This window comes from Sminthopsis crassicaudata, chromosome 4, assembly GCF_048593235.1.
Source record: "Sminthopsis crassicaudata isolate SCR6 chromosome 4, ASM4859323v1, whole genome shotgun sequence".
Taxonomy (NCBI): Eukaryota; Metazoa; Chordata; class Mammalia; order Dasyuromorphia; family Dasyuridae; genus Sminthopsis; species Sminthopsis crassicaudata.
The window spans coordinates 101633413-101651732 of NC_133620.1; the positions used below are offsets into that span (position 1 = coordinate 101633413).

At 40.2% G+C, this 18320-nt stretch overlaps 1 pseudogene; it reads right to left on the bottom strand.

Annotated features, from left to right (window-relative positions):
• On the bottom strand, positions 1-2252 carry LOC141541040 (biotin--protein ligase pseudogene; annotated as a pseudogene).
• Between the last annotated feature and the right edge of the window lie 16068 nt (positions 2253-18320).

Consider the following 18320-nt stretch of genomic DNA (forward strand, 5'->3'; position numbering starts at 1 on the left):
TTAATTCTTGGGGATGATGAGGTTTTTCAGCATGTCCAAAGAGTTGCCGTCTGGATGCACAGTCATAACATCCCCTCCTTCTCGATGGACTTGAAGGAAGCCAGAATCGTCAATCCCAACAATCCATCCCAGTGGGCCCTCGTCGTTTCCCAGACGGACTTGCTGACCGCTGTGTATCCAGTATTTGTAATAGAGAGGAAGAATGGCATTAGGTCCTTTGTCCTGAAAGGCATCCAGTAGGCTCTCCAGCACAGTTATTGTTCTTGCCACAAGATAATCCACACGTAACAGACTGAGGTTTTGGTTGTGTTTCTTATTATATTCTATGATGAGATCATTGAGGCAAAGAGTAGGGTGACTGTTATTCACATTAACTCCACAGCCAATAAGAATATGACAAGTTGATCCCATAAGCGTTGAGTTGACCAACACGCCCCCAAGCTTCATTTGATCACTATAGTAGATATCATTGGGCCACTTGACTCTTAAATTGATGTCCTGATAGTCAGGAATGGATCGAACTGCCTCCACCACTGCCAAAGACATCAAGTGTTGAACAAATGGGATTCTCTGACCCAGATGAGAATCTAGGGGGATGTGGAGGTGTAAGGTGGAAAGAGAACATCCCATAGGACTAAGCCAGACATTGCCATCACGACCTTTTCCTTGAGTTTGCTGGGCTGCAATCGCTACTAAACCCAGGTCTGGTGGCACCTCAACCATCAAGCCGTCCAGAAGATCCATTGTGGATGAAGTCACTTCAGCAAACAGAATGACCTTTCCCAGTTGCTTTGTGTGCAAATGTTTTTGATAGAGCTCCAGGTGAAAATGTTCTGGGGCAAAATCCTCTGTGGCAGTGATAACTGGCATATGAGATGGGGTCACTTCCAATTCTGGTGGATGGGATGAAACAAACTGAAGGGTCAGCTTGCTGAATTGCATTACTCCTTCGGGTCCCACATTTCTTGCCAGCCACTGCATAAAAGAAGTTCGGACTTCCTCATCAGCTGTGAGCAAATAGAGAGGAGTCAGGGGAGGAATTTTCTTTAATTCACACCTTAGGCCAAGGACCCTCAGGATCTCCTTCAGGACTTCCAATCGGGTGAAATGGCTTGATTTCAGCAAATTAAAGGCAGCTGGAGCTTCTATCAAAGTGCTGGGAGACATTTCCAAGTGCACCTGACAGAGAATTGCTTCTCCTCCGTTTGTTCCACAAGGCAGGTGAACAATCATCCTGTCTCGATGCACGTTTTCTAAGTAACCCTCTAGCTTTCCAGGATGGGTAGGCAGCTGTCCAGGGCCTTCTTCAAATAGGATCCCACTTGTCACTACATTCAGTTTCATTTCACTGTCATCAGCCTTGGAAAAAACCAATGTCTGGATGCTCTTCTTCAGTTCCTCTTTGCTTTTCAGCTGTAGGCCACCAAATGTGAAGGAGGAAGATAGCCCCAAAACCTTCCCACCTTGGGACAGGTACAAGATGAACTTTTGGGAAACTGCTTCAGAAATAGGCTCTTCTGTGGCAATGATCAACAATAAACAGTGATGCAGCCATGGATGGCTGAGCACATTTTTCTCCTTCAGCTGGTAGATGACATAACAATCAGTGTCAATACAATCCATCAGAAGGGAATGGAGCTGCTGGAATCTCTGCTGTCCTTTCTGAGAGTCAGAGCCCACAAAGAGTAAAATGTTCGGTGGCTTCTCGGGAATATTGACTCTTCTCCTTCGTCCAGGTTGGCAAGTTGGCTTAACACTGCCTTCTTGGCTGCTGCTGAAACCATGAGGAAGATCTGCAAGGTCTTCTGCAGATGCCAATCTGACAGCTTCAGTGGTGCTGCTTTCTAGTCCCAAACACTCCTGGCAGCTGGAAAGATGGAAGTGATGGTATTCATCCAATCCAGCTCCTTTTTCCCATGCATTGGTGGCTTCTTGCTGACAAGCATTGCCTTTCTTCCGATGATACTCCTCCTTTTGAATCTTTTGGTCATCCCTATCTCTCCAAGGCTCCAACATTTCTGCTTTGATTTGAAACTCCTCCACTTCTGTGATGTGGGATACTGTCCGTGGCTGTAGTTCTTTTAGCACCGAGGCCTGAAGATGCACAGAAGCAATGTTTTGGGGTGCCAAACCACTATCCAATTGGAGTCTGTTTTCCATGAATGCAGTGTGATGAAATGATCTCTACTTGCTTCAGCAACTAGCTTCTAAGGCTCACCGGGTCTTCAGGCTAATGGCAAACAAGAGTCTGCCCACTTTCCTGCAAGCAGGAGTGAAAGTCCAGATCTTTGATTTTGTCTTTCAAAGTCCTGAATCTTTTCCTGGGCCCTGTGAGCTTTACTAGAGGCCTTTCTCTGTCCTTGGTTCCCAAGAGCTCGCTTGGAGTGTGTCCGAATCCAAAGATTTGTCCTCCAGCCTCTAGCCAGCTTCAGCCTGTCAATGTCCTCCCAGTGTGTCCAGCCAGCCCCAAAGTACAAGTCGGAATAGATCAGACTCCAAGAGGGTGGGATTGTGGGTTTCCTGGTCCAGTGAATCTCCCCACTGAATCCTGCTCTGAATCTCCTGGAGCTTCCAGTGGGCTTGTCCTTTTATAGGCTCTTTGAAAGGTGTGAACTCTTAAAGGGGGGGGGGGGAGGAGGTGTGAACTCGTAAAGGGGGGAAAGTGTGAACTCTAAACTAGAGAACAGCTAAGTACCATGCTAATAACCCTGTTACCACTTTGTCAGAACCCTAACACTGCCCCAATGACTTTTCCTCTGACTCTCTAATTCAGGGGTTCTCAAACCCACTGAGGATGTTTATGAGGTCCTCCAGATTGTGTTCAATGGACTGAGGGGGCGGAGACAGAGTGTGAGTTTTTGTTTGTACTATAGTCCTGCCCTCCAACAGTGTGAGGGACAGTGAACTGGCCCCCTATTTGAAAGTTTGAGGCCCACTGGGTCTAATTCATCTGTACCTTTGTTATTGCCCATGCCAGAAAAGTTCTTACTCCTCCCTTCTGCTCTAGCTCCTTTCCAGTATCATCTTCTTCAAGAGGTCCTTTCTGATGCCCTCAGTTGTTTGTACTCTCCTCCTTCCCTAGTATGGTGCTTTAATCTTCTATGTGTCTTTTCTTTGCTTCTCTGTGAACATTAGTCCTTAGTTCTCTTATGGAGATGGAATTGGGCCATTCTCTGAGTCCATTTAGAGAAAGGATCTCAGATCAACCATTCTTCCCAAGCTGCATTTTGAATTCTCTGCCTATGACTACCCTGTCTTTCCTTTCCTTTTTCAGTTCCAAGTTTGTGTTCTCTTTCCCCCCTCAGAATTGGGTAAGCTTTTTGAGGAGAGGGACTATCTTTTTGCTTCTGTTTGTATCCCTAGTGCTTTGCATAGTGCCTGCCACATGGTAGGGGCTTAATAAATGCTTGTTGACTTAAAGGCAGAAATTGTATGATTTGGGGGCTTCTATCCCAAGCACTTAACACAGGGGTTAAACACTGTGCCAGTAGATTCTTAATAAATGCTTTACTGATCATTGAATGAAATGAACAATCATTTGTGACTTATTACTATGTTTCAGATAATGTTGTGGGCATTGAGAATACGACAACAAACAAAACAATGAAACAGTTACTCTTTAAAAGAGTTTATATTCTTCAGTATATGTCTTCTTAAAAAAACACTACATTTTCTTTCTTGTTGGGGATGCTGCATTGGGGCTTCCCTTCATGACTAGGGTGGATTAGATGGCCACTGGCATCTCTTCCTACTCTCAAATGCTGTGATTTTGTGATTCTTACTTAAGGTTTTTAATTAACCAGGCTCATGAATTCTGCATGTTTAACTGATTTCATCCATTTCCCAGCCTTTCTCCAGTGAAATTCTCCTCTCCTTTAGAGATAATTACAGTATCTGGTCCCTTCAGCAGTGTTCTGGTTTGATGCACACACAAATATTCATTATTTGTATGTGCTTCCATTTTTTCCCCCACTATCATCCTCACCCTCACCCCCAGTTCCTTTTCAGAACCAGATCAGTGCCTGGGTCTAGGCCTTTGCCTTTCCAGTATTGGCTGTTTACTCCTTACTTCTTGACTGATTAATGGGAGCTGGCTGCTGTTCAGTCTTTTTTCCAGGGCAATCTTCCTCCCAGGCCTGTCTCCCAAACAGGCCAGGAAAGCCCCCAGGGAAGGGCAGGATGCTGAACTAGGGAAATCACCATCCCGGGAAACAGAACAAAAAATAGAGTGTGAAGAAAACAGACTTGGCTGAAATAAGAAATCAAAAGCTTGGGGAAAGAAAGAGCGAAAAAGAGAAACAGCAAAGTGGGGTGTGCATGGGAGTATAGAGTGAAGAAAAGGAAGGAGAAGAGAAGTACTGAGGAGGGAGAAAGTGAATAAGGCAGAGAGACAGAGGAAGCAGTAGAAAGAGAAGAGAGGTGGGAAAGGGAGAGAGGAAAGGACTTAGCTCAGTGAAAGAGCTAAGTACCAGTGGGAGAGAGGGTGCAGCAGCTGCTTGGTGGGGTGGTGGCTGGGTTATGCGTCTCCCTCCTTCTGTATGGAGATCAGAGCTGGGTCTAGGATCATCTGTCTTCATTACGATATCCCCACAAGCTCTGTCACTTCTCAGCAGAAATCTCATCAATATCCCCTGGTGGCCTGGCAGGGACCTGTCCATACTCTTATGACACCTTCTACCCCCATCCCCATCCCTATACCCACATATGCCCACACATGCTGGTGAACATTTCTCCTTCAGCCTTCCCCAATCCAAGAGCTCCCTGCTCCACTCTTTCCCCTCTCCCAACCCTTTAAGATGAATCAAACTTCTGCTCCCATCAGCATCTCTGAACTTGCCCCACTGCTCTCCCCAGTCCTCCCAAAGCCTTTGGGCTATTTTGCTCTCAGGCACCTGGCAGAAAATGAATGGAAGATAATATTGATCTTTTAGAAAAGGGTGAAATGCCCCACAGCCAAGGGCCTTCTCTTGGCCTGAAATGCTCATTTGACACTGGATTTGGGAGTTTTACTGTCATTTTGGAAAGCTGATGGGATACAAGAGTAGAGATACAACTGTGAATTTGTAATCACACCCCCAGACACAATGACACACAAAAAGGTAACCTCAACCACAGGCAACCCCAAAGCTGCAGCTAAAACTAGAACCACGGTGACCAACTCTGACCACATCCACAATTCCGGCCACAGCCACAGCCACTGCCACAGACATGACCACAGTCCCAGCCATGACCACAATAAAAAATACCCACAGTCCCAGGTGCCACCAACTCCACTGAACAAACATTTAGGAAGCACCTGCATTATGTACGGTACTATCCTGGGTTCAGGGAGTATACAAAGACGAAACCCAAATTATCTCTGTTCTTGAGGAGATTACATGTTGGGGAGGGGGATACAGTACTTCACAAATAACTGGAGAGCTAAACCTCACGGCTATCATTTCCAAATCATGCTGCCTGCACTTTGATCATTGCCCTTATCTATCTCATACTTACCTCCTGGCAACCTGTAACCTGCCCACAGAATCACCCCTGGTTCGAACAGATCACCTTCCAATTTATCTTGCCCAGTTTATGCCCCACGTCATTTCCATGCATACTCTCCACCTCCTGCTTTCCAGATCCCTTCTATGTGCTGCCTTCCCCCTATTAGAATATAAGCTTGATTTTTTTACTTGTAGTTCTAGCATTTAACAGCTAGAGCCAGGTAGGTGACAGTGAATGGAGCTTAGGCCAGGAGTCAGAAAGATCTGAGTTTAAATCTTGCTTTAGACACTAGTTGTGTGACCCTGGACAGGTCACTCTATCTCAGTTTCATCATCTGTAAAATGAGGATAATGACAGCATCTACTTAGCATAGTTATAAGAATTAGATGATTATAACAAGTTATTAAAGTAGTCCCAGGCACATAATACTTCTTCCATTTTATCTTTTACAAATTCTTAGAACATAGTGAACACAATAAATGCTGATTCATTTGTTCAGATAAACAAATAAGGAACCTCAGATACTGAAAATCATGGGATTGTATACTTATAGTTGGAAGATACCTTTAGAAACTCTCTGGTATGACCCCGCCCCTCATTTTACTGCTTGAACTAAGACCCATTAAAATTGAATGATTTCTTCTCCTCTAAAGCCATTGATTCTTTGAAATCCAATCATGGAGGAAAAAACAATTAAAACTTGAGAATAACATGAAAGGTTTGAGGAGGTACCACCTGAGTTCTGGCTTGAAGGAAGACAAAGATTCTGAAAAGCGGAGATGAGGAGGGAATGTATTTTAGGCTTGAAGGAAAGTGGTGTTAATACACAAGAGGCAAGAGATGAGAGCTTGGGAAATAACTTAGTGATCTAATTTGGCTAGAGTGTTCGGAGAGACCAAAGTGGAATAGCATGAAATGGGAAGGCAGTCCAAAACCAGATGTGGAGGGTCTTAGGTGCCAGTCTGAAGGTTTTTGTGGGGGCAAACTGCTAAAGGGTTATTTGAATTAAGAAGTGACGTGGTAGGGCCATTTTGGCAGCCATATGGAAAATGGTTTAGAGAGGAGAAAAACTGGAAGCAGGGAAACCAAATAACAGATTTTTGAAATAATCCAGGTGAAAAGTGATGAGAGCTTAAGCCAGGCAGGGAAAATTTTGTGTAGAAAGATGATAAGTGGGAGAGATATCATGGAAGTAACACTGACAAGACTTAACAGTCAATTAATAAATTGTTTTAATCACATTTAATATGTACGGGACTGCCTGTCATCTAGGGGAGGGAGTAGAGGGAGGGAGGGGAAAATTTGGAAAAATGAATACAAGGGATAATGTTGTAAAAAAAATTACTCATGCATATGTACAGTCAAAAATTATAATTATAAAATTAATAAAAATTTGTTTTAATAAGTGTCTTATATGCAAGGCAAGGTACTAAGTCCTAAGGATACAAAGAAAGGCAAAAGATTATCCCTTCCCTGAAGGAGACTACTAATGGAAGAGACTTCATGCAAACAACAAATAGTCAAAGAAGCACAGCTCAAGCTGAATGTTCTGTAAGACCTCTTAAACTCAGCTTGTCCCAAACTGAAGTCCAAATCTTTTCCCACAAACCCTCTGTCCTTCCAAACTTTCTTATTACCAACCATGGCAAACACTATTCTCTGAGTTGTCAAAGGTTCACAACTTCAGTGTCATCTCTAATTCCTTTGTCTCTCTCTCTCACCATCTAGCTAATCTATTGTCAAGGTATGTTGAATTCTATAGATTTCTATCTTCTTAACACCTCTCATATATGCTATATGCTCTCTTTTCTCCTCTGTCTTTGCTACCATGTTGGTTCAGACCTTTATCTTCTCATACCTAGACTATTATAATAGCCTGTTGATTGGTCTGTTAAACACAAGTCTTTTGCCATTGCAGTCTATCCTCTTCTCATTCCCCGCCTCCCCCCATGCTACAGAACATTCAGTTTGAGATGTCTATTAGGAAAATGGATATGGAGACTAGAGGTCAGCAGAGACATTAAGGCTGAATAAGTAGATTTGAGAATCTATTGTATAGAGATGATAATTGATTCCATGGAAGATGATAAAATCACCAAATGAAATAATACTTTATTTAAAATTTTTGCATCAAAATAGGGAAATTAGTCTATTGTTTTTTTTTTTTTTCCTGTTTTTGCTTTTCCTGGTTTAGAATATCAGTCCAATATCTTTGTGGTATAGAAGAAGTTTAGTAGGACTCTTTCTTAGATTATTTTCCCAAATAATTTATGTAGTATTAGTATTTATTGTTCTTTAAATGTTTGGTAGAATTCACTTGAATCCATCTGGCTCTGGGTTTTTTTTTTTCTTAATGAGTTCATTGATAGTTTGTTCACTTTCTTTTTTCTAAAAAGGGGTTGTTTATTCTATTTTCTCTTCTATTCATCTCAGTGTTTTATATATTTATAAACATCCATTTCACTTAGATTGTGTTTTATTGGCATGTAATTGGGTAAAATAGCTTCTAATAATTGCTTTAATTTCCTTTTCATTGGTGGTGAATTCACCCGTTTCATTTTTGATATTGTTAATTTGGCTTTCTTCTTTCTTTTTTAAAAATCAAATTAACCAATGGTTTACCAATTTTATTGTTATTTTCACAAAACCAGCCTCTACTTTTATTTATTGGTTCAATGATTTTCTTATTTTCAATTTTATTGATGTGTCCTTTGATTTTCAGGCTTTCCAATTTGATATTTAATTGGGGATGTTTAATTTGTTCTTTTTCTAGTTTTTTTTTAACTGTATGCCTAATTCATTGATTTGTTCTTTCTCTAATTTCTTAATGTATATGTTTAGAGATATAAATTTCCCCTCAGTATTGCTTTGACTTCATTCCATAAATTTTGATATGTTACTTCATGCTATCATGATAGTTTCAATGGTTTGTTCTTTGACCCACTCATTCTTTAAGATTAGATTATTTGGTTGCTAATTAATTTTTAATCTAACTTTCTATGGCTGTTTACTGAATGTATTTTTTTTTGCATTATGATCTGAACATTGAACATTTCTGCTTTTTTATAATTGATTATGAAGTTTTTATGCCCTAATAAATGGTTACTTTTTATTTAGATGCCGTATGCCACTAAGAAAGATAGATTCCTTTCTATTCCCATATAGTTTTCTCCAAAGATCTATCAATTCTAACATTTCTAAAAATCTGTTTACCTCTTTAACTTCATTCTTGTTTATTTTTGTTAGATTTATCTAAATCTAAGAGGGGAAAGTTGAGACCTCCACTAATATAGTTTTACTATTTCCTCTCTAAATCATTTAACTTCTTCTTTAACATTTTGGATGCTATACCATTTGGTGCATATATATTTAATATTGATTATTATTTGTGGTCTATGGTACCTTTAAGCAAAATGTTTTTTCTCTTTTAGTTAGATTGATTTTTGCTTTTGATTTATCTGAGATCATGATTACTACATCTGCTTTCTTTACTTCAGCTGAAGCATAATAGATTCTGTTCCAGCTCCTTATCTACATGCTGTGTATTTCTCTCAGCATCAAATATATTTCTTGTAAACAATATGTTATAGGATTATGTTTTTAAAATTCACTCTTCTATCCATTTCAGGTTTATTAGTGAGTTGTATCCCATTCACATTTACAGTTATAATTACTGTGTATTTTCTTCCATCTTATTGTTCCCTGCTCTCTCTGTCTCTGTCTCTGTCTCTCTCTCTGTCTCTGTCTCTCTCTCTCTCTCTGTCTCTGTCTCTGTCTCTGTCTCTCTGTCCTCTCTCTCTCTCTCTCTCTCTCTCTCTCTCTCTCTCTCTCTCTCTCTCTCTCTCTCTCTCTCTCTCTGTGTCTGTTTCTCCTGCTCTTTTACTCTGTCCCTCTTCAAAAGTGTTTTGCTCCTAACAACAACCTTATACAATCTACCCTCCCTTCTTTCAAACAACCTCCTATTTCTCTTATTCCCCACCTCTCCCACTTTTCTATAAATTTCCATATGCAATTGAATGTTTATGTTATTCCTTCTTTGAGCCAATTATGATGAGTAATGTTCAAGTGTTGTTTGCTCCCTCAAATTTCCCTCTACTAAAACAGGTCTGTCACGCCTCTTCTTGTGATACAACCTCTTTCTTCTCTCTTCTCCCAGTGTGTTTTTTTTCTTGCCTCTTAATTTTATTTTTTGGATATCATCCTATCAAAGTCAATTTATACCTATACTCTCTGACTAGGTATACTACTAACTGCCTTAATAGTGATAAAGTTCTTAGGTCTTGCAAGTGTTTACCTTTCTGTTTAGAAATGTTAGCAGATTAATATTATTGAATCCCTTATGTGTTCTTTCTTCTCTACTTTTTATGCTTCTCTTGAGCCATATTTGAAAGTCAATTTTCTATTCAGCTTTGGTCTTTTCATCATAAATGCTTACAAGTCCTCAATTTCATTAAATATCCACTTTTTCTCCTCAAGGATTATGCTCAGTTTTGCTGGGTAGGTGATTCTTGGATGTAATCCTAATTCCTTTGCTTTCTGAAATATCATCTTCTAAGCCCTCTGATCCTTTGATGTAGAAGCTGCTAAATCTTAGGTAATCTTGACTGTGGTTGCATGATATTTGAATTATTTATTTCTGATAACTTGCAAATTTTCTACCTTTAATTGGAAACTCTAGAACTTGATTATAATATTTCTAAGAGTTTTCATTTAGGAATCTCTTTCAAGAGATGATTGGTGAGGGAGTTCTGGGGACAAAGCCAAGATGATGGAATAAAACCAGGAAGTTGCTTGAACTCTCCAATTTACCCTCAAAAACCACATGAAATCAAGCCTCTGAACAGTGTCTGAAAGAATGAAACCACTCACCAGCTCAAGAAAGGTCAGTGTCACTGAGGTGAAAGGGGTGCTCATCCTAGCTCAGATGATGTCTGGAAAAGCCAATGAGAAGGACTTAATCACAGAAAATCAATAACTGAGCCCCTCTGCCCTGGTTCAGTAGCAGAGCAGACCAGTAGGGCAAGCCTACAGTCACAGTTCAGAAGGCAAACTGCCAGCTAGGCACCTACAGAAAGCAGGTAGGGCTACCTTCTGCTGTGAGCAAGACACCAAACACAAAGGACCCTTTGCTCAAAGCTAATGCTTAGAACTGCATGGAAAGCTTGGGACAGCATCCCTTTACCTGAGGAGCTTGACTGTAAAGGGCACAAAAGAGGAAAAAAAGATAAAGGAAGAAAATGAGCAAGAACCATAACCATATGCTGACAGGGAAGACCAAGACATCAACACCACAAAATCATGAGGACAAAATGTCACAGAGGAAATCTCAAAGAGTCTTATGAATTGGTGTCAAGCCCAAAGAGGCTTCTTGGAAATGCTCATAAAAGACTTTAAAAGACAAATAAGAGAGATAGAAGAAAAGTGAGAAAATGAGAGGTATGAAAAAGAGAGTCAATAGCTTGGAAAAGAAAGGAAAAAAATTGACTGAAGAAAACAATTGTTAAAAAAAATATAACTGGCCAAATGCAAAGGAAAATATCCACTGAAGAAATCAATTTATTAAAAACTACAATAGACCAAATGCAAAAAAAGAAGAAAACAATACCTTGAAAAGAAGATAATTGGTGGATTCTATTTTACCTCTAGTTGTAGGAGTTAGAAGTTTTACTTGATAATTTCTTGAAATATGATGTCCAGGATCTTTTTTTGAACACGGATTTCAAATAGTCCAATAATTCTCAATTATATTTTCTTGATTTATTTTCTAAGTCATGTATTTTTCCAATGAGATATTTTAATTTTTTTATATTTAGTTTTATTGTTTCTTGATGTCTCATGGAATCATTAGCTTCCACTTACTCAAGTTCAATTTTTAAAGAATTATTTTCTTCAGTGAATTTCTCTACCTCCCTTTCCTTTTGATCAGTTTATGCATTTTAAGGAGTTCTTTTTTTCAGTGAATTTTTATACATCTTTTTTCCATTTTTTATACTTCTTTTACCAAGCTGTTGATTCTTTTTTTAATGATTCTCTTTCATCTCTTCATTTCTTTTCCCAATCTTTCTTCTACCTCTCTTATTTAATCTTTAAACTATTTTTTTAGTGTTCCTCCAGTAGTTCTTTTGAGGTCTAAGACCAAAATTTTTTTAGACTTTGCATGTCGTCATTTTGACATTGTTGTATTCTGAGTTTGTGTTTTTATCTTTCCTGTCTCCATAATAACTTTCTATAGGCACATTCTTTTTGTTGTTGCTGTTGTTTGTTCATTTTCTCAGTCTAGTTTCTAAGTTGGACTTTGCTCCTGGAGTGAGGGACACTGCTTTTGCTTTTGCATAGAGCCTTGTTGCTGGCCTGTCCAAGGGATTGGGCCTCACTGTTGACTTGCTGGAATGTAGCCTGCTTCTGGTTTACCTGGGCACCATCTACAGTGAACCACATTCCCCTTTTACCTCAGTGAGACAGACCTTTCCGGCTGACCTTCAAAGTTGTTCTGGGCTGGAAAATTGTTTCACCCCATCCCTTTGTTGGTCCTCCTGTTTCAGATATTTTGAAACATTATTTTATAGTTGTTTGGGGATTAATTTGCGAAACTTCAGGTGAGTTCCTACTTTACTTTACCATCTTGGCTCTTTCCTCTTCACCAAATGAAATAGGTTGAGGGAGAAAAGAAAAAGATATAGAACACTTAGCAACTGTGACTTGGATGAAGATCCAGCAAAAGCAAATAAAAAGGAGCAGTGAGATAGGTAGGAGGAGAACAGAGTAGGAAATGGTAAAGGAGAAAGAAGAATCAAGGATGGTTCTGAATTTGTCCACTTGGGTAGTACTCTCAAGGGAAAGAAAGTTAAATTTGCAGTGGCGATGAATTTAGGGAAGGAAATGATGAGCTCCAGTTTGGATAAGCTGAGTGGCATCTGATAGGACATCCAGGAGAAGATCACAAAATTACTCAACTAGAATGGAATTGATTGGATGTCATCCAACCCTTCATTTTCCAGATAAGAAAACTTAGATCCAAAGAAGGTAAATTATATTCAGGGTCATATGGTTAGTAAGTGGCAGACCCAGTGTTTGAGCTCAGGTCCTTGGACTCCAATGTAGCACTTTGATCTCTAGGAGGGGAGGAAATAGAAAACAAATATTCATTAAGGCAGTAGTATATGTCAATCATTATTGCTAAATGCTTTACAAATCCTATAGCATGTGATCTTCACAACAACCTTGGAAATTAGGTGCTATTATGATCCCCATTTTGCAGTTGAAGAAACTGAGACAGAAACTACATAACTTACAGGATAGGTAAGAAATGTGTGTGTGTGTGTGTGTGTGTGTGTGTGTGTGTGTGTGTGTGTGTGTGTGTGTAATATATTACAGCCATCAGTAATCTGAGCAAATTTCTGTCAGTCCATAAGTGATGGTATAAGTTGGAATACAAAGAATGTTTCTAGATCATAGAATTACATGCCATGGCCTTGACTGTCCACTTCCTCAGAAATACCCACAGATACATTCTCCAGTTGCTCCTTCATGCCCACCTTGGCACTCTTGGCTTGGGACTGCTTTCTGGAGGTTTTCTGCAGTTAGTTCCCAGAGTGGGTAGTAAGGAGGGAGATGGGGAGACAGGAATGATTGGTTCTGGACTATGAATGGGCACTCAGAGACTGAGGACCCCAAAGGATTTGGAAAGATTTGCAAAAATATGAAATCAACTCTTCCATTCTGTCTTCAACTGGAGCACTTTCTTACTATCACAGCTTATTCCATTTGGAAATAATAACAATAAGCAATAATACAATTTACATGTATTTAACACTTTAATGTTTACAAAGCAATTTCTTTACAACAATATATGTGGTAGGAGTTAGAAGCATATTTATCTCTCTTTTGCAAATGGGAAGACTGAGGTAGAGGAAGCCTAAGTAATTTGTTCACAGTGATGACAAGAATCAGAATTTCAAGAATTTAGATCTCCTGATTTCAAGTCCAGTGGAGATTTCCCTAACCACCTGGGAATAGGTGAACTTTCCCAATTCAGCAAACAGTGACAGACAGCAGAATGTCTGTTCTGAAGGATGGCTCAGGGGCAATGTGGCTCCCCCACCTCCAGCCTTTCCAGTGGGTCCTCATTCCATGGGACCATGTGATTTCTCGAACAAGCTGTCCTATGCCCAAGTGCCCAGTGGCAGAAGGCTAAATCCTCAGGGCTGGCTCCAGTCTCTCCCTGAGCTTTTGCCTCAGAGCTGAAAACTCTCCTTTCCGGCTTAGGCAGATGGCATAGACCCCTGTGGGAACTGGGAGCAGGAAGGAATGAGGGCAGAGGGCCTTGCCTGGTTTTCCCCTGGCCTCAGACCTTTTGAGGCACTTAACACCTCTCCTGAATTCCCATTACCAGGGGGATCACCATCTCTCACCTTTATCCTAGGTCCACCTCTGACATAAGGACCTATAGTCTGTTTTCAGCTCAGTCTAAAGCTTGCTAGTGTTTCTGTTTTATGTCCTAGCATTTTCAGCTAATTTAGACAGACTTAGAGAATGTTAGACCTGGGAGGAAACTTAGAGATCATTTATCTCATTTTTTATAGTAGAGACAGAAAGCCAGAATGTCTCGCTGAATGTCATATAGCCACTTAGTGGTTAAGCCTGCATCAAATCCAAGTTCTTGAGACTTCTATTCCAGTGTTCCTGGTAAACCCAGACTAGGGACAGGAGACCTAACACATAGAATTTGGAGCCAAAAGGAACCTTTAAAATAAACTAATCCAATCCTTTTATTTTAAAGACTAGGGAACTGAACCCCAGAAAGTAACTCAGAGTCACACAGAGAATAAGTAGCAAAAATGGCATGTGAACCCATGGCCTCCGAGACTTGATTTTCTGTTATTATACTATAGCAAGCTGCCTAGTATCCCAGAGACTATAAATACCTTTATCCTCCCTGTTCTTTCTTTGAGAGGCAGTATGGATTTAGCAAATCCCAGCTCTGATGCTTACTACCATATGTGACACAGGCTCTCTAGGACTCAGTTTCCCTGTCTGTAAAATGAATAGCTAAGTGGCCTTTGAGCTCACTAATTGTCTGAATCACTGATTATCTGAGCCTTCTTTTCTTTGCCTAGTTTCGTGATAGGTGGAAATACTACTAACTTTGGAACCAGATATTCCATAACTTACAACCTCCACATGACCCTGGGCAAGTCACTTTAGAGTGAATATGCTATGATTCATATTGGTGGGATGGGAGGAGTGCATGATTCTTGAGCCTCCTTTTCTTCCCCAGCTTTGAAGATCACAGAGGTCATCAGTCTGACACAGTTTCTATTAGCCTCATTCACATTTTCCAGTGCTCTTCTCACAGCCTCCTGCCACTCTTTGCCCTTGGGCAAGGGGACTCAGCTGCAAAGTCACAAATGAGGCAACTTATTTTGCCTATTTCTATATTTGGAAAAATAGGAGCTTTCCTTGCAGGAACCCTGTAAGGTAAGCTTTATTGACCCCATTTTACAGATGAGGAAACTGAACCTCAGAGATTTTTTAAGTGACTTGCTCATGGCCAATAATTAGTTAGCAGCCAAGACAGAACTTGAACCCATTTCTAGAAATTATGCCATACTGCATCTATAAGAGTTATTCATGTGCTTTGCTACTGAGGGGAATCAGGGATAGAACACAGTTCCCTGCTCCCCATCTGCCTTCTAAATCTTCCTTCATAAACTAGGTTTTACAAGGTATCTACTTATCTGTTAGGTGGTACAGTAGGAAGGCCTGAATTCAAATGACCTCAGACAAGCTGTATATCTCTGAACAAGTTACTTAGTGTTTGTCTGCCTCAGTTTCTTAATCTGTAAAATGAGGATCATAATTATTACGAGAATTATTATGAGAATTAATTTAATTAAAACTATCATTTTAAACAATACTTGGCACAGAACCTGGCATATAGTGGGCATTTACTAAATTCTTATTCCCTTTCCAAGCATTTAGTCTCTCTCTGCCTGTGTAATTCCTTAGTGACTCCCATGTTTTTGCTTTTTTCTTCATCCTTTTCTTTTGCATCTTGTACTAGCTTAACCTGGGAAAATAGAACCCCAGCCAGAGTTCTGCCGCCCTCTAGTCTTCCCTTTGCGTCCATGGTCAGACATCCTTGGTTTCATCCTCCGATCTTAGCTGGGCTCTCTCCAAACCATGTGGGGACATTTTCCTGTCGCCTCCCACTCTGTCCAACTCAAAATAGCAACTGACATCATCAGAAGCTGCTGCCACCAAAAATCCGTCTGGGCAAGAGGGGGGCTGAGTCTGGAGCTGGGGCTAAAGGGAACTAAGGCTTAGAAATCAGGTGGCGAGGGAAGGGCAAGCCGTCCACAGGGAGGGGACTGGGCACAGCAACCAAGCAGTAATGTGGGTTAGAGTTGGGACAGGGAGCTGGGAAAGGAGCAGAGCTCCTGTGGTTTTATGGATGTTCATCAGCACAAACCTGTCTTGTTCCTGTTTACACATTTGTGACCTTGTAAGTACACAACAACTGCCTCTGGGAGCACTCATGCCTACGTGGACACTCCCATATCTATGTGTTATTAGGTTATTATATGGGTAGGGTGATGTCCCTATGAGCACTCATAAATCTAGGCTATGTTGTGGTGGGAGTTGGTTGAATGGCTATGTTCTGTCCCAAACTTGCTCAGCAACGGAATGCCTTGTTAACTCCTCCTGGAGAGGCAGCTATGAGACAGCAGCATGAACACTGTATAAGAGTGCCAACAGCTTGGATTCAGAGTTCTGCCAGTCAGCCACCTCCCTGCCACGAAAAGCCGTCTCTCATGTCCTAGTTGCCATCTTTGCATTGGTGATCCTTCATGGACTCCCTTCTCAATTCCACCTCTTGGAATCCTTTGATTTCTTCAGCACTCTGCTCAAAAACATCTTCAACATTCTTCATCTCTCTCAGCCTCTAAATGATGGTATTATTCCCTCTTTAAACTTATCTTATACTAATTATGTATAGAAGCACCTAAATGGCACAATGGATAGAGTACCAAGCCTGGAGTCAGAAAGACTAATCATCCTGAGTTCAAATCTGACCTCAGACATGACAATCTCTCTGCCTCATTTGTAAAATGAACTATAAAAGGAAATCGTGAACCATTTTAGTATCTCTGCTAAGAAAACCCAAAGTGGAGTTGCAAAGAATCTGATATAACTAAAAAATGAACAATTGCATATATATTTGTATATACTTATTCATGTGTATTTTGTTTTCTCCAGTAGAATATAAGTTCCTTGAGATCAAGAGTTGTTTTCTTTTTGATCTTTGGATCCTCAGTGCTCAACAGGGCCCGAAACCTAATAGATATGTAATCAATGCTTATTGATTGATTAGCTAATTGATTATATAATCTTGTACAAGTCATTTCATCTCTTAGTATCTTCAAATCAACAGGCTTAGTTTCCCAATTTGAAAAAGTATAAGTTTGGCAAGTACAAAATTGGGTTTGTAGCAGTTCTTTTTGTAGTGGCAAGGAATTGTCCATCATTGGGAAATGGCTGAATAAGTTGTAGTATGTATGGATGTAATGGAATATTATAAGAAATGATGAGCAGGCTGATTTCAGAAAAGCCAGGAAAGACTTATATGAACTGATGCTGAGTGAAATGAGCAGAACTAAGAGAACATTGTACAAGGTAACAAGATTATGTGAAGAGCTATGATGGACTTGGTTCTTTGCAATAATGAGGTGATTTAAGACAATTCCAGTAGAGTTGGGATGGAAAATGCCACCTGCTTCCAGAGAGTGAATGTGGATCAAAACACTCTATTTTTATCTTTTTTTGTTGTTGTTGTTTTCTTTTTCTTTTTCATGGTTTTCCTTTTTGTTCTGATTTTTCTTTCATAGCATGACTAATATGGAAATATATTTGAAATGATTGTACATGTATAACCTATATTAGATTGCTTGCTGTCTTGGCGAGATAAAAAAGAGAAGGAGAAAAAATTGGAATTAAAATTCTTACAAAAATCAATGTTGAAAACTATCTTTACATGTAATTGGAAAAATAAAATACTTTTGACATTTTTAAAAGTATTAGGTTGGATTAGCTGATCTCTAAGGTGGTCTCCTCCAGCTTTCTAAAGTCATTAGCTATCAGGACATTTATCATAGAGGTTCTTATCCTGATGGAAAAGTGGAGGATTGAGCATAGGAAATAATAACAACAGGGGCTTAGCCTCAGTTTATAACTATTAGGAAGTCTGCAAAGATGCTGATTGATCATGAGAGGCTCATGGGGATCCACTCCAGTCCTTTCTCCCATCTTTCTCTACCTTCAGGTCACAAACTTCTTATAAACCTTCCCTGTCTAGTCTTAGATTTCTGAATCCTGTGCATACTTCTCTATTTCATTTCTAAGCCCTCTTGCCCCATTCAGATGCCCTCTGCCCCTCTCTCTCAGCAGCTGTTTCTTGTCGCTTTTGGTCCTTAACTCTTGACAGCTCTAACCATCCATTTCCTCGAAGTTGGAAAAGTCCCTCATCAGGATGTGACATTGGAAGGAGACAGGGAGACTGACAGCCCTTTTTGTTTTGGACTATGCTATCACCTTCAGGGTCTGGAATCTCCCTGCACCCTGTCAGACTCTCTCCTTTGTCTGCCCTTGGGAGAGGAGGCAATTGATGGGAGGGAAAGTGATGGATGGTTAACAAGTAGAGAAAGATCTCTTGAAACCAATGCAAATGATGGTGTCAAAATCACCCCCTTCCAGATTCCTAAAGAGGGTCATACATTTTATTCCCAGGGGAAAGGAGAAAGATTTGAGGGTGTATGCTAAGGATGGGTAAATGG